The sequence below is a fragment of the Neophocaena asiaeorientalis genome, unplaced genomic scaffold, assembly GCF_003031525.2.
Source record: "Neophocaena asiaeorientalis asiaeorientalis breed wild unplaced genomic scaffold, Neophocaena_asiaeorientalis_V1.1 scaffold140, whole genome shotgun sequence".
Classification (NCBI taxonomy): Eukaryota; Metazoa; Chordata; class Mammalia; order Artiodactyla; family Phocoenidae; genus Neophocaena; species Neophocaena asiaeorientalis.
The window spans coordinates 2,047,410-2,059,827 of NW_020173729.1; positions in this window are offsets into that span (position 1 = coordinate 2,047,410).

Consider the following 12,418-nt stretch of genomic DNA (forward strand, 5'->3'; position numbering starts at 1 on the left):
CTCGCGGGCTCTAGAGTGCAGGCTCAGTAGCTGTGGCACACAGGCTTAGCTGCCCCGCGGCATGTGGGATCTTCCCGGACCAGGGCTCGAACCTATGTCCCCTGCATTGGCAGGCAGATTCTTACCACTGCGCCACCAGGGAAGTCCGGTACATGACATTTTAATGTAGCTATTTTATGTGGCCATTTTGGTGCATTGATATTTTTTAAAGTTTATCACAAGTTAATAAAACTTGCTCATAGTTACATAAAAAATTAAAATATAACTGAGATACAAAGGAAAGAATAAAAGTCTTCCTTTTACTCCTCAGAAGTAACCACTGTTGACCCTGTAGACTTTTAAAAAATGTATACACTAGCATAAAAATCCCTTTGAAAGTTAAATAAAAATGAGCTATATATATTGTTCTGTAGTTTCTTCATTTAAAAACTGTATGAAGGATCTACCTAATTTTAATGGCTGCATATTACTGTATTCTTGTAGCATAGTTTAACCAGTATTCTATTTATAAATTTAAGATATTGCTAGGTTTTTAAAAATTACAGTGATACAGAGTCTATCCTTGTATATACATTTAAATGCATTTATGCAAAGTAACCGACAAGTCAAAGTTTTTGTGGATTTCATTGTTGATAGATGTCAAATTGCCCTCCAGATAGGTTATCTCAATTTATAGCACCACTAATAGTATATGAAAGTACGTGCTTCCCTATTCACTTTTTAGTGTATACACTTTTGTGCTGTTTCAAGGTTTTTTGTTTTATCAAGAATGCAAATCACCTTTTCAAAGTACATAATTTTTCTAAAGTGGTGAGGTAATTTTTTTTTTTTTAATTTATTTTAAAGGGTGTTACTTGTAGGTAGCATATAGTTGGGTTTTGCTTTTTTATTCAATCTGACAGTTTCTACCTTTTTTTTTTTTTTTAAATTTTATTTATTTATGGCTGTGTTGGGTCTTCGTTTCTGTGCGAGGGCTTTCTCTAGTTGTGGCAAGTGCGGGCCACTCCTCATCACGGTGCACGGGCCTCTCACTATCGCGGCCTCTCTTGTTGTGGAGGACAGGCTCCAGATGTGCAGGCTCAGTAATTGTGGCTCACGGGCCTAGTCGCTCTGCGGCATGTGGGATCTTCCCAGACCAGGGCTCGAACCCGTGTCCCCTGCATCGGCAGGCAGATTCTCAACCACTGCGCCACCAGGGAAGCCCTGGTGAGGTAATTTAAAGTCAGTCTTTTTCTTTTATGGCTATCCTATTTTTCCAAAACTATTGTTGAATCAGCCATCTTTTACTCATTATTCTGAAATATCATCTTTATCATATACTAAATTCCCATATAAATATTAGTCTTCTTCTGGATTCTTTATTCAGCTTCGTTGATTTGTTTATCTGGTTGCAAAGCGTTTCAAGTACTGTAGCTATAGAAGTTTAAAATTCTTATAAGACTAATTAATCCTCCATAAATGCTCTTTTTTAAAAAAGTTTTTTTCCATCTATTCTCATATTTCTAGAAGAATTTTTTCGGCCAGTCAGATTGTCTTATTGTGGTAAAATACACATAAAATTCAGCATTTTAACCATTTTTAAGTGTACAGTTGTGTACTTTCACACTGTTGTGCGACTGTCACCACCATTCATCCCCAGAATCTAGATGAATTCTAGTAACACTTTGTCAAGTTCTGAAACATAATGCTGTTGATATTCTGATTATTATATTCAGTGTAGAGATTTACATAGCAATAACACTTTTACATTGTTGTTTCTAACCAAGCACAACATATGTCTTTCCATCTCATTCATTCATCACTAACTTAAGAAACATCTGTTGAGTGCCTATTATACCGAGAACTCTTGCTAGGCACTGGAGATGTAAGTGTAACTAAAGTAGTGTATCTGTTATCATAGATTTTATGAAATCCAGTAGGGGAAATAGAGATTAAGCAAACAATTGTACATATAAACATAAAATTGTGAAGGGAGAGATACATGCTGGGCCTACATTAAGTGATTTGATCTAACCTTGGGGGTCTGGGCAGTCTTCCCTGAAGAAGTGACAACCAAGCTCACTCATATTATACTCAGATATACTCAAATCATCTTCAGTATCCTCCAATTGGCTTCATACAGGCCCAGAACATTTCTTAGGTTTTTCCCTGAGTATATAATCTTTGAAATAGTATATGGGGTCTTTTATTCATTTTATTTTCTAACTGGGTCTTTTCTCTTTATCACTTTATACAAAGTGATTGAACTTTGTATTAAATTTTTAAACAGCTGCCTTTAGGATTTTTTAACTGTTTTTGAGGGAACTCATCCTCTTATTCTTGTACATTTTCCCTCAGCCATTAAGACAGGAATGTCTGCCAAAACTTGCATTCTTTGGGAAGTTTTAGGGAGATGCTGCTTTCTCCACCTCTGTGAATGCAAGAGGGATTTATCTATTTGGTGAAATGGTGAGACTATGACATCTGTGTTGAGTAGAATTAATGTGTGAAAGGTGGCCCATCTCTCTTAGCTCTTGATAGTCAACAAGTAAGGCAGACCCCAATCCACTCTGCAGCAGGCTGGTTCACATGTTTGCTCTCTTGACATAGCTCTCCTGTTATAGGAAGGATGCTTGAGTTCCACACACTACGTTACTTCATGTAAAATTGTTTGGCCAAGAAAAAATTGGACATTATATTTTTATTCTTATATCTTGGATTTTTACCTATTTCAGAATGAAATTAAAATATTTAATTGTATCAGCTTGGAGAGTTTGATGAAAGAGCATTCTGTCAATGAAGTACTTACTATTCACTAGACCACTGGTCACCAAACTTTGTTGATTGCACATTCAACATAAAAAATTTTTAATCATCTATCCCTAAACTTTACTTAATAAATTACCCACATGTACTATAATAATGTTCTTTGTATTATAAAATATACATGGAATCACAATTGTTAAAGGATGAGATTTCTAAAATAATTTTTACTTATTAATCATTCTCAAATGTTTTGCTCTCAGCAATAATAATAATTATTATAATTTCATTATGTTTTAAAATCTTGGTTTAACAATTTGGATATAAAGCTTCTTGAAAGTCTGATTCTACATTCAATTTATTTCACTTCTTGGTTTTAATGTCTATAATGTATGAAAAACATACTTCAAAAAGGTACTACGGTTCAAAGGGAAGTGGTACAAAATCAGGATACTCATTTCTTATTATATATATCCTAATTATGGAAATTTCTGTTGAAAATTCCACTAGAAAAGTAGGAGTTTTTGTTGAAATTCCACTAGACATCTTCCCTAATGTCAATCAGATGGTGTATATCTAACATATGGATTAAATATCTACTGTAAGTCTTCATTGGAAAACTTTCAAACAAGTTTGACAATTCTGTTTCCCAATTTCAGCAGACTTGATTTTTTATAGATGACAAAACATCATTTTCAGCAATAAAATCACAGAATGATAGAAACATTTCCAAACGTGTTTTCAAATTGTACTTGCTTTTTTTAAAAAAAATATGATGGCTACTCAGTGAATCACCTTTTTTTTAATAAAAATTTTATTTATTTAGTTTATTTATTTGGCTGCGTTGGGTCTTAGTTGCAGCACGTGGGCTCTTACATGTGGTGTGTGGGCTTCTCTCTAGTTGTGGTGTGCGGGTTTTCTCTCTCTAGTTGTGGTGTGCAGGCTCCAGGGTGTGTGGGCTCTGTATTTTTTGGCACACAGACTCTCTCTCTTTAAGTTACCCGAACTCAGTAGTTGTGGCCTGCGGGCTTAGTTACCCCGTGTCATGTGGGATCTTAGTTCCCCGACTAGGGGTCAAACCCAAGTCTCCTGCATTGGAAGGCAGATTCTTTACCACTGGACCAACAGGGAAGTCCCTGTACTTGCTTTTGATAAGCAATTACTTTTCCATTCATTGTGAAAAGGTCGCTATTACCTTGAAGGAACAGATAAAGTGTTCCTCTTTTCTGTTCCCCAAAATATCTGCCAACATTGCATTTGCAGAGAGCCACTTGTCAGCACAGGAAATTTGAAACACTTTCTTTTTTGTCAAGGGAAAATGTGAAACTTATCTTCATTTTGGCAGCTCTTTTAAGTACTCTGCCACAAAATATCAGTAAACCTCTCTCTGTTGTATAAAAAAATTTCATGCCCATTCTACGGCTAATTAAAAAGTATTGTAAAGAGTCTACACTAAAATTTTAAAGTCTTGTTTCTATTAAAATAGATGCTATTCTGTAGAATTTCATACAGTCTGGCTCCAACTTTCCTGTCATTGTAACTTACCAATGAAGAATCCAGTGATTTGATTTCACGTGTTATTAGCACTGTAACCATGTTCCAGAGAATTCATTTATTCTAGTGAAACCAGCTGCTCCACTAAAAAAAATCAGTTTTGCTTTCCCATGCAAAATTGTTTTTTATAAGCAAAGTCATTTATTACTGAAAACATAACCTCTCTGGGATATCTTTCTTTTAATGGTTCAAGAAAAATAGTTCTTCCTGTACTTAATTCTTAACTCAGAATTTAACAAATACCATAAGCTGAAACAGATGAGCAACGCTTACACGTTCATCCAAATGAATAGGAAGAGAATAGAGCTAATTGCCTGCCTTGTCATCAACATTTACTTTTTTTTTTTTTTTTTTTGCGGTACGCGGGCCTCTAACTGTTGGGGCCTCTCCGGTTGTGGAGCACAGGCTCCGGACGCGCAGGCTCAGCGGCCATGGCTCACGGGCCCAGCCGCTCCGCGGCACGTGGGATCCTCCCGGACCGGGGCATGAACCCGTGTCCCCTGCATGGGCAGGCGGTCCCTCAACCACTGCGCCACCAGGGAAGCCCAACATTTACATATTTTGTTCCTTAAATGGTTACTTCTTCCACCCTGCTAAATCAATTACCACCTTCTACTCAATTTCCATCTTCTAAAAATCCATTAAAGTCTCTTTTCTTCCCTCTTGTTTGCTTGGTCCTTCTGGATTATTAACTTTTTTTCATTCCTTTATGATAATTTTAGAAAATAGGAGGAAGTAGAGAGAAACTGTTATGTTACTCTACCTTTTTTTTTTTTTTACTCTTTTTTTTTTTTTTTTTTTTTTTTTACTCTACCTTTTAAAACCAAAAATCCACAGAAGGTTTAAGCAGGAGAGTCAAGGATTTGCTCTCTCTACAAGGTAAAGCACTGGTGACTTTATGGAGAAGAGGCTGAAGGAGGGAGAAAGTAGAGGCAAAGCTGGTTTAAAGCTATTGCAAAGTCCAAGTAAACAGTAAAGAGGGTCTGAGTTAGGAAGGTAGCAGTGGGGAAAGCAGGGGTACAGGAGAATGTTTTTTTCTTCCTCCAGATGCTATCAGTGTGTGACTGAATGAAAAGGGTTAAGTTGAGGGTCAAAAATTATGTAAAGGGCTTTTGTGTATGTGGTTGGCTAGGATAAGGAAGCCACTGAGAGGGGCAACAGCGAAGGTGCAGACAATTTTTTGTGGGACTTTGGGGACATTACATTTAGGAGGAGGCAGAGGGACTGAAAGAGGATTAGGATGAAGGGAAATCAGAAGCCAATGGTATTTCACAAGATGCAGGGGTCAACATTTTCAAATGTAGGTAGGTCCTGTCAGACAAAGTAGAGAAAACCCTTGGATTTGGCAATTAAGAGTTGATTTGTGACCTCTGAGAGAAGTTTTCATGGAAGCCTAGAGATGAACGCTATATTCTACCTGATCGAAGAATGAGGGTGAGATGATGAAATAGAGGCAGCATATAAGATATAGAAAATGGAATAAATCAATGGGTTCTCAGGGTCACAGGAAAGGTTTTTATAGAATGGAACAGACTTACATATGTGTAGGAAGAAGGAAAAGGTAGAACTGAGGAAAAGGTTGAAAATAAAGTGAGGACACAATTGATGATTCAAGGCCTCAGAGGACATGTGATTAAGTGCCTCAGAAAGAAGGGCACCCCTCAGGTTCCTAGTATTTCCTTCTTGCAACCTCTGCTCCCCTTAAAACACACACAGAATACACCCACCTACAAAATTGTCTTGTACTCGGATGTCTCTATCATACCACTTCAGTCTATAGGAAACAATTTGTCGTTGTAATATGTATCCCCAAATATGAATTATTCAGTCCAGGACAACACAAAGGAGGCACTATCAGAAGAGTCTAAGGTTGTCTTTGGCACTCCTACTTTTGTTCCCACTGAAGTCTCCCCATCAGTGTGTGGTAAACAGATCTCCCATGCTCTCTGGTCATCCAACAGATAACTGTTGTATAAAATATCCCCCCCCCACACCTCCCAAAGACTCTATACTTCTCAGGAAGAATACAGAGTTAATACACAGCTATTTTATAACTCTCCACCCTCTTAGCTTGCTTTATTTTTCTTCAGAGAAGCAGGGCTGATTTTCAGCCGATTTACTTTAGCAAGGCTACATCAATTGTTATAATATTGAGATACTCTACTTCTATGCTGGCAAGCAGATAGCTGCTGCCCCACATCCTGAGTGCATCCCCTGTTCTTGCTATCCTAGCATCTCCCAGACTTTCCCATGATCTGGCAACTAAAGGCATAACACCAGTCACAACTAGTCTAAGGCCGGCCCATGTTCTGAGGGGTTAGGGTGGGAGTAGGAAGGAGTATATAGGAACATAGTTACAAGCGAAAGCTTATATACTAACATGTTATTGGGAAGTTCAATGTCAAGGAAGTTGGAGTGAGCAGGAAAGGGAAGTGAGGCAGGGAAGGGAGCAAATACAGAGGAGTACAAGGGAATATGGACCCATACCAAATATCACAAAGCTGGCCATACCAATGTTAAATATTTGAATATTCCACCCTGCATAGTACTTGTCATTAGCTGAAATTATATTATATACTTTAAAAATATACATTATATTTATATTTCTAGTGTCTTCCCACTAGAAAGTAAGCTGCATGAAGGCAGGAACTTTGTTTTGTTTAACATTGTAATTCCAGGATGTAAAATATACTGAGTACATAACAGGTGATAGATAATATTTGTTGAATGAATGAATCAATTCATATTAAGGAGAAACATTTTCTAAATAAAGCACATTTTATGTAAATTCCTGGCCATAATACATGTAGTACTTTATATTATTTTTGCAGAGTGGTTTCCATTTCTCATTTTTTATTCTCCAGCTTCCTAATCATGCCCAGAGGCCTTCTTGTACATAAGAAATGACCATATGGTAACCATTTCATGTTACAGTCATCTACCTGTGGTTCCACCGTCTATCTACTCAAAGACCTGGCAAAACTCTGAAGTCCTTGCTTTCCCTTATCTTAGCCCACCAAATAGGTAGTCAAGGCATCTAAAAGGGAAAAGAGGGAGATTTGTTTTCTCCTGCACAGAGCATTCTCTCAAGGGTGGGGGACAAAGGTTACAAGTTAGCTCACTTAGACTTGGTATTTATGACTTTGCTCTTTGAAACAGTTCTCTTTCCTTCACTGCTCATGCTGCTCTAACTAGTACTCAAATGTGTCTTTTTTTTTTTTTTTGAAATATACATTTTCTTAGTGTGGAAGTTTTATAGGAAAAATTATTACATGCTACAAGTTTAAGTGGGAAATGATTATCAAAAGTAGTCAGTTTTATAGTACAACCAAGAACTATCATGCTTAGATTTTCAATTTGGGAATTTAAGCGTGAGAAAATGCTAATTAATTAGATTAATATATTCATGACTGAGACAATCTACTTAATGTTCCTTTCCTCTTCTAACCTTTCACTTCATCAGCCTAAGAGCAATCATCTGTAATCATTTATAATCATCTGATTGCAAACTCACTCAAGCTGCTGACTCTCACTGTGACCCTATATTTTATCTCCATCATCACAACATATTTTTTAAAATTTTCTTTTATTTATATGTTTTTCTATATACAACATATTTCTCTAAATGAAAGAAAACACGGTTTTGTTGCAATGTGATATTATTATTGCTCAGATATCAAGATGCTGGCAATCATGATCAGATTCATCTTTATAATGCTCGGCACGACTTAGGATATTGTGCCATCTGGCAAGGAAATTTATTTAATATAATGCTTAGGAAATTAAAGCCAACCTCCTACTAAATATTGTTTCTAGAATAGAGGTGAGAGAGAATCACACAATATATAAATCCAAAAAGATGTAGACAATAAGTGGGGATACCAGTGGTATTTGAGTCTGGGGGCTAAAAGTTCCAGAAATCCTACAAAAGAAAACAAAGGTTTCATATTTCTTTTACAGCTCAGATGAATAGTTTTGTATTATACCATCATATAGATCAACTGGAGATCACATGAAAAAAAGAAAAACCCTAAGGATATGAGATTAGTCAACAAGTATATTTCACATAAGTTCATATCAATTATCTTATTAGTGGGCTCTACTCTACTTTGCCTATAACTTTGATCTACTTCATTTAAACTTCTTAGATTCCACTTCCTGGCTGTTGTATACTCCTAGTGCTATCATTAAAGTTTTTTTCTTTTTTCAAGGATAATTTTCAACAACTAAAGGGCTTAGCAAACATCTTGTTTTTGGTCATCCTTCCTATTATCTCTCAGAGCAAGTGGTGAAAGTAGACCAAATGTTGGAATCTGAACCAATAGTTCCTGAACGTCTGCACTGTGGCATGCACTGTGCTGGGCACTTTATTTACACTGTGTTAATCTTCATAACCCCATTGAAAGGAATATATGGTCACCTGATGAGTAATTTGAGGTTTAGAGAGATGAAACAACTTGCTCAAAATCACACACCTAGCTTTGAGTAATAGATATTATTAAAATATCTGCCTATTGTAGTTACATTTGGGGGGGAAAGTCATTATTTAGAGTTACAAAGAGTACTATTTACAAGTGAAATGATGCTGGGATTTTCTCATAAATAATCAGATAGGAGATGTGGTGGGAATGTGGGTGAGAGCATAGATACAAGTAAGTTTAGCCTTCAGTTAAAGTTGGGTGATAGGCTCATATACATAAGGGTTCATGATATTTTTTTCTACTTTTGTATACAATGGAACTTTTCCACACTGAACAGATTTTAAAAGTAAACTGGAAAGTAGAATCACGATAAAAAAGAAAGTGTAAATGTGTAGTAGCGTTCATCTTAGCAATTCAATAACTCTTTCAGCTATATCCTTTTAGAGCTGATCTTGAGGAAGGACCCTGGATCAATTTCACATGCCTGGATAAATGGGCACTTTCTTAACTTATCTAATAAAAAAGTGATGGGAGTGCCCTGGTGGTCCAGTGGTTAGGACTGGGCGCTTTCACTGCCGGGGCCCGGGTTCAATCCCTGGTTGGGCAACTAAGATCCCACAAGCCACGCAGCACGGCCGAAAAAGAAAAACAGAAAAAAATGAATATTCATAGCAAATATTAAGATCCTAAGCTGTTTCTGTTGATCCTAACCACACCTCTCTCTTTAAATAAACTATGGTCCTAATTCTTAATTAAACAGAAGACCCAAAGACCAGTTTGTCAGACAGTCTGGTCTGGCTTCTCCTCTTGACTCCATTTAGTGTGCTATTTTACTGTCTGTTCATTCTTTTTAACTGCAAAGTGGCAGGAAGAGAACAAACAGCTTAAAGCAGTTGATTCACCACTTTTGAGCAGCCCTATGGAGAGGTTTTCTGGAGGTAGGTAGTGTTTTCGATCAACATAATTATCAGTTTCAGTACTAGCTCTGCCTCTTCCTCAACTTTTAGCTGTCTAAATTAAAAGGGGTAATAGGAAAGTCCATCTTAAAACTGAAGTAGTTAAAATACCACCACTATCTTGAAAAAATTTGGGCATGGTGACTGGTATAAACCAGCTGGCACCTGTTACAGGATCTTTTAGCCACCACTCCACCTTCTGGCTTCAAGGGCGGTGTTGCTGACATTTTCAAAAGCTTTAGAGCTGGCAGCTTACCAGGAAGTACTCCTCATATAGTAGAGGCCGGCTTGCCTATGAGTGGGCCTTATTTACTGGGAAACCTCTGTGATCGAAGAGTTGGGCAAAGTATTCCTGGTGCTAAAGAATGGAGCCAAAGACTTCAAATGTAGCTGTCAGGCCAAGATCTCAAGGACTAGCCGGCCAAAAGAGGTAGGGAGTTAGAGAGGTAGGCTGGAATGGAGTTTGAAGGTAGAGCTGTTCCTTTTAGATGTATTTTACCAGAGAGTGGAAAATGGAATTGGTTTGTACATCCTATATGCTTATACTAACCCACTCCCCCAAATACAAGACACAGTGTCAAACACGGTTCTTTGGAATGAGTTCCAAGCCTGAAACCAGACTCTCAAACAAATGATGTGAAATTCTTCATCTATGTGTTGCTGTGAAGGTATTTTGTAGATGTAATTAGCATTCATAATCAGTAGACTTTAAATAAAGATTATCCTGGGCTTCCCTGGTGGCGCAGTGGTTGAGAGTCCGCCTGCCAATGCAGGGGACACGGGTTCGTGCCCTGGTCCAGGAAGATCCCACATGTCGCAGAGTGGCTGGGCCCGTGAGCCATGGCTGCTGAGCCTGTGCGTCCGGAGCCTGTGCTCCGCAACAGGAGAGGCCACAACAGTGAGAGGCCCGTGTACCGCACAAAACAAAACAAAACAAAAAACAAACAAAAAAAATAAATAAAGATTATCCTGGATAACCTGGGTAGGCTGATTCAATCAGTGGAAGGGCCTTAAGAACAGAACTGAGGTACTCAGAAGAAATTCTGCCTGTGGATTGCAACTTCAGCTCATGCCTGAGAGTTCCAGCCTGCCTCTCCTGACACCCTGCTCTACAGATTTCAGACTTATCCCCTAGCCAGCCCCCACAACTGTGTAAGTCAATTCCTCACCAAAAAATCCCTTAATATATGTCTCCTACTGATTCTGTTTCTCTGGTTGAGCCCTGGTATAGTGATTGAGCCTGAGTATTTTCAAGCAGTTATTATGTGTAATTCAGACTTCATATTTTAACAATAGCAAATACAAATATTCTTATGTATATATAGGAGTAAGAGTATGTGTGGGCTGTATATATATGTGTGCTCTTTTGACTAGGCTTGACCTTCAGCTCCCATGTCCTTCCTTGTAGTGTTTAAGAATCCTGTAGCAAGAATTCTGCTAAGGCAGCTTAACCAGAATCACCCTCCCTCAATATCTGATTGAGTGCCTCATCCTTCATTATCCCCCAGTTGATGTCTGATTACACCCACCTACTTTCGGTAAGAATACTGTTGAGTGATGTAGCAATAATCCCCCCTATGCCTGATGTTTCTTCATAGTAATTTTCCATCCACTGACCCCCTATCCCCTACTCCTTGGCTATAAATTCCCACTTTTCCTGTTGTATTCAGAGTTGAGTCCAATCTCTCTCCCCTATTACAAAACCCTACCACAGTAGCCCCCATTGAATAAAGTCTGCCTTACCATCTTAAAGAGTGTCATGAATAATCTTTTCTTTAACACCTCCACACCTTTCTTGATCACATATTTCTCAATAAGTTTTTAACCATTCATATATAAATAAACATATATACATAGATATGGTTAGATTTCAAAGTTTATACTGTTATATCATGTTCACTATTTTTAAAAATACACATATAAAAAGAAAAATGTTGATATTAAAAAGTAAATATTACAAACAGGGATTGTACCTCTTCCTGTATCTCAAAAGTCATCTTGCATTTATCTCACCTTGAGGTCATTCCTTAAACTATTTCCCAACAGATGGTGTACCAAGGTGATTCCTGGGTTCACATCTTAAAAAGCAGTAATGGTGCCTGTTGCAATTTCTACTTTTAAATTCTCAGTTAAACAAAAAATAACTACTAAAGTTTTTTCTCTTTAAAATGGAACACTTTGAGAGCGTCCAAAAGACTCCGAAAGAGTGAGCACTTAGGACAGTTAATACAGATCAGCCAAATGTGTCTAGGAGTCAGTCACTCAGTTGATTTACCACTCTGCTGAACCCTGCTAAGGACAGTAGCAGTCTTGATACTTGCAGTTTTTATTCTTAGTCAAACGAATTTGATTAACATCCCAAATGGACCACTGATTTAAAATAGGAGTCAAAAAAGGAAAATTCTTTCCAAATGTTAGTTAATGGAAAGCATTAAAACTAATAAATCTGCATTTTTGTCTCAGGGTGATTTTCGTATCCATATATGGCACTTAGTACATCATATCAAATATTTAAAGGAGAAATATAGTGGTGATTACACCCATTTTGGTTATTTATTGAGAATTATAAAAAAGTTATGTTTCTCATGTTTCATTTGCAAATAAAACCTGAAACCTTCTCTCATCATCTACAAACAAGACACAAAAAATTATTAAAATAATTTGAGGGCTTCCCTGGTGGCGCAGTGGTTGAGAGTCTGCCTGTCAATGCAGGGGACACGGGTTCGGGCCCTGGTCCGGGAGGAT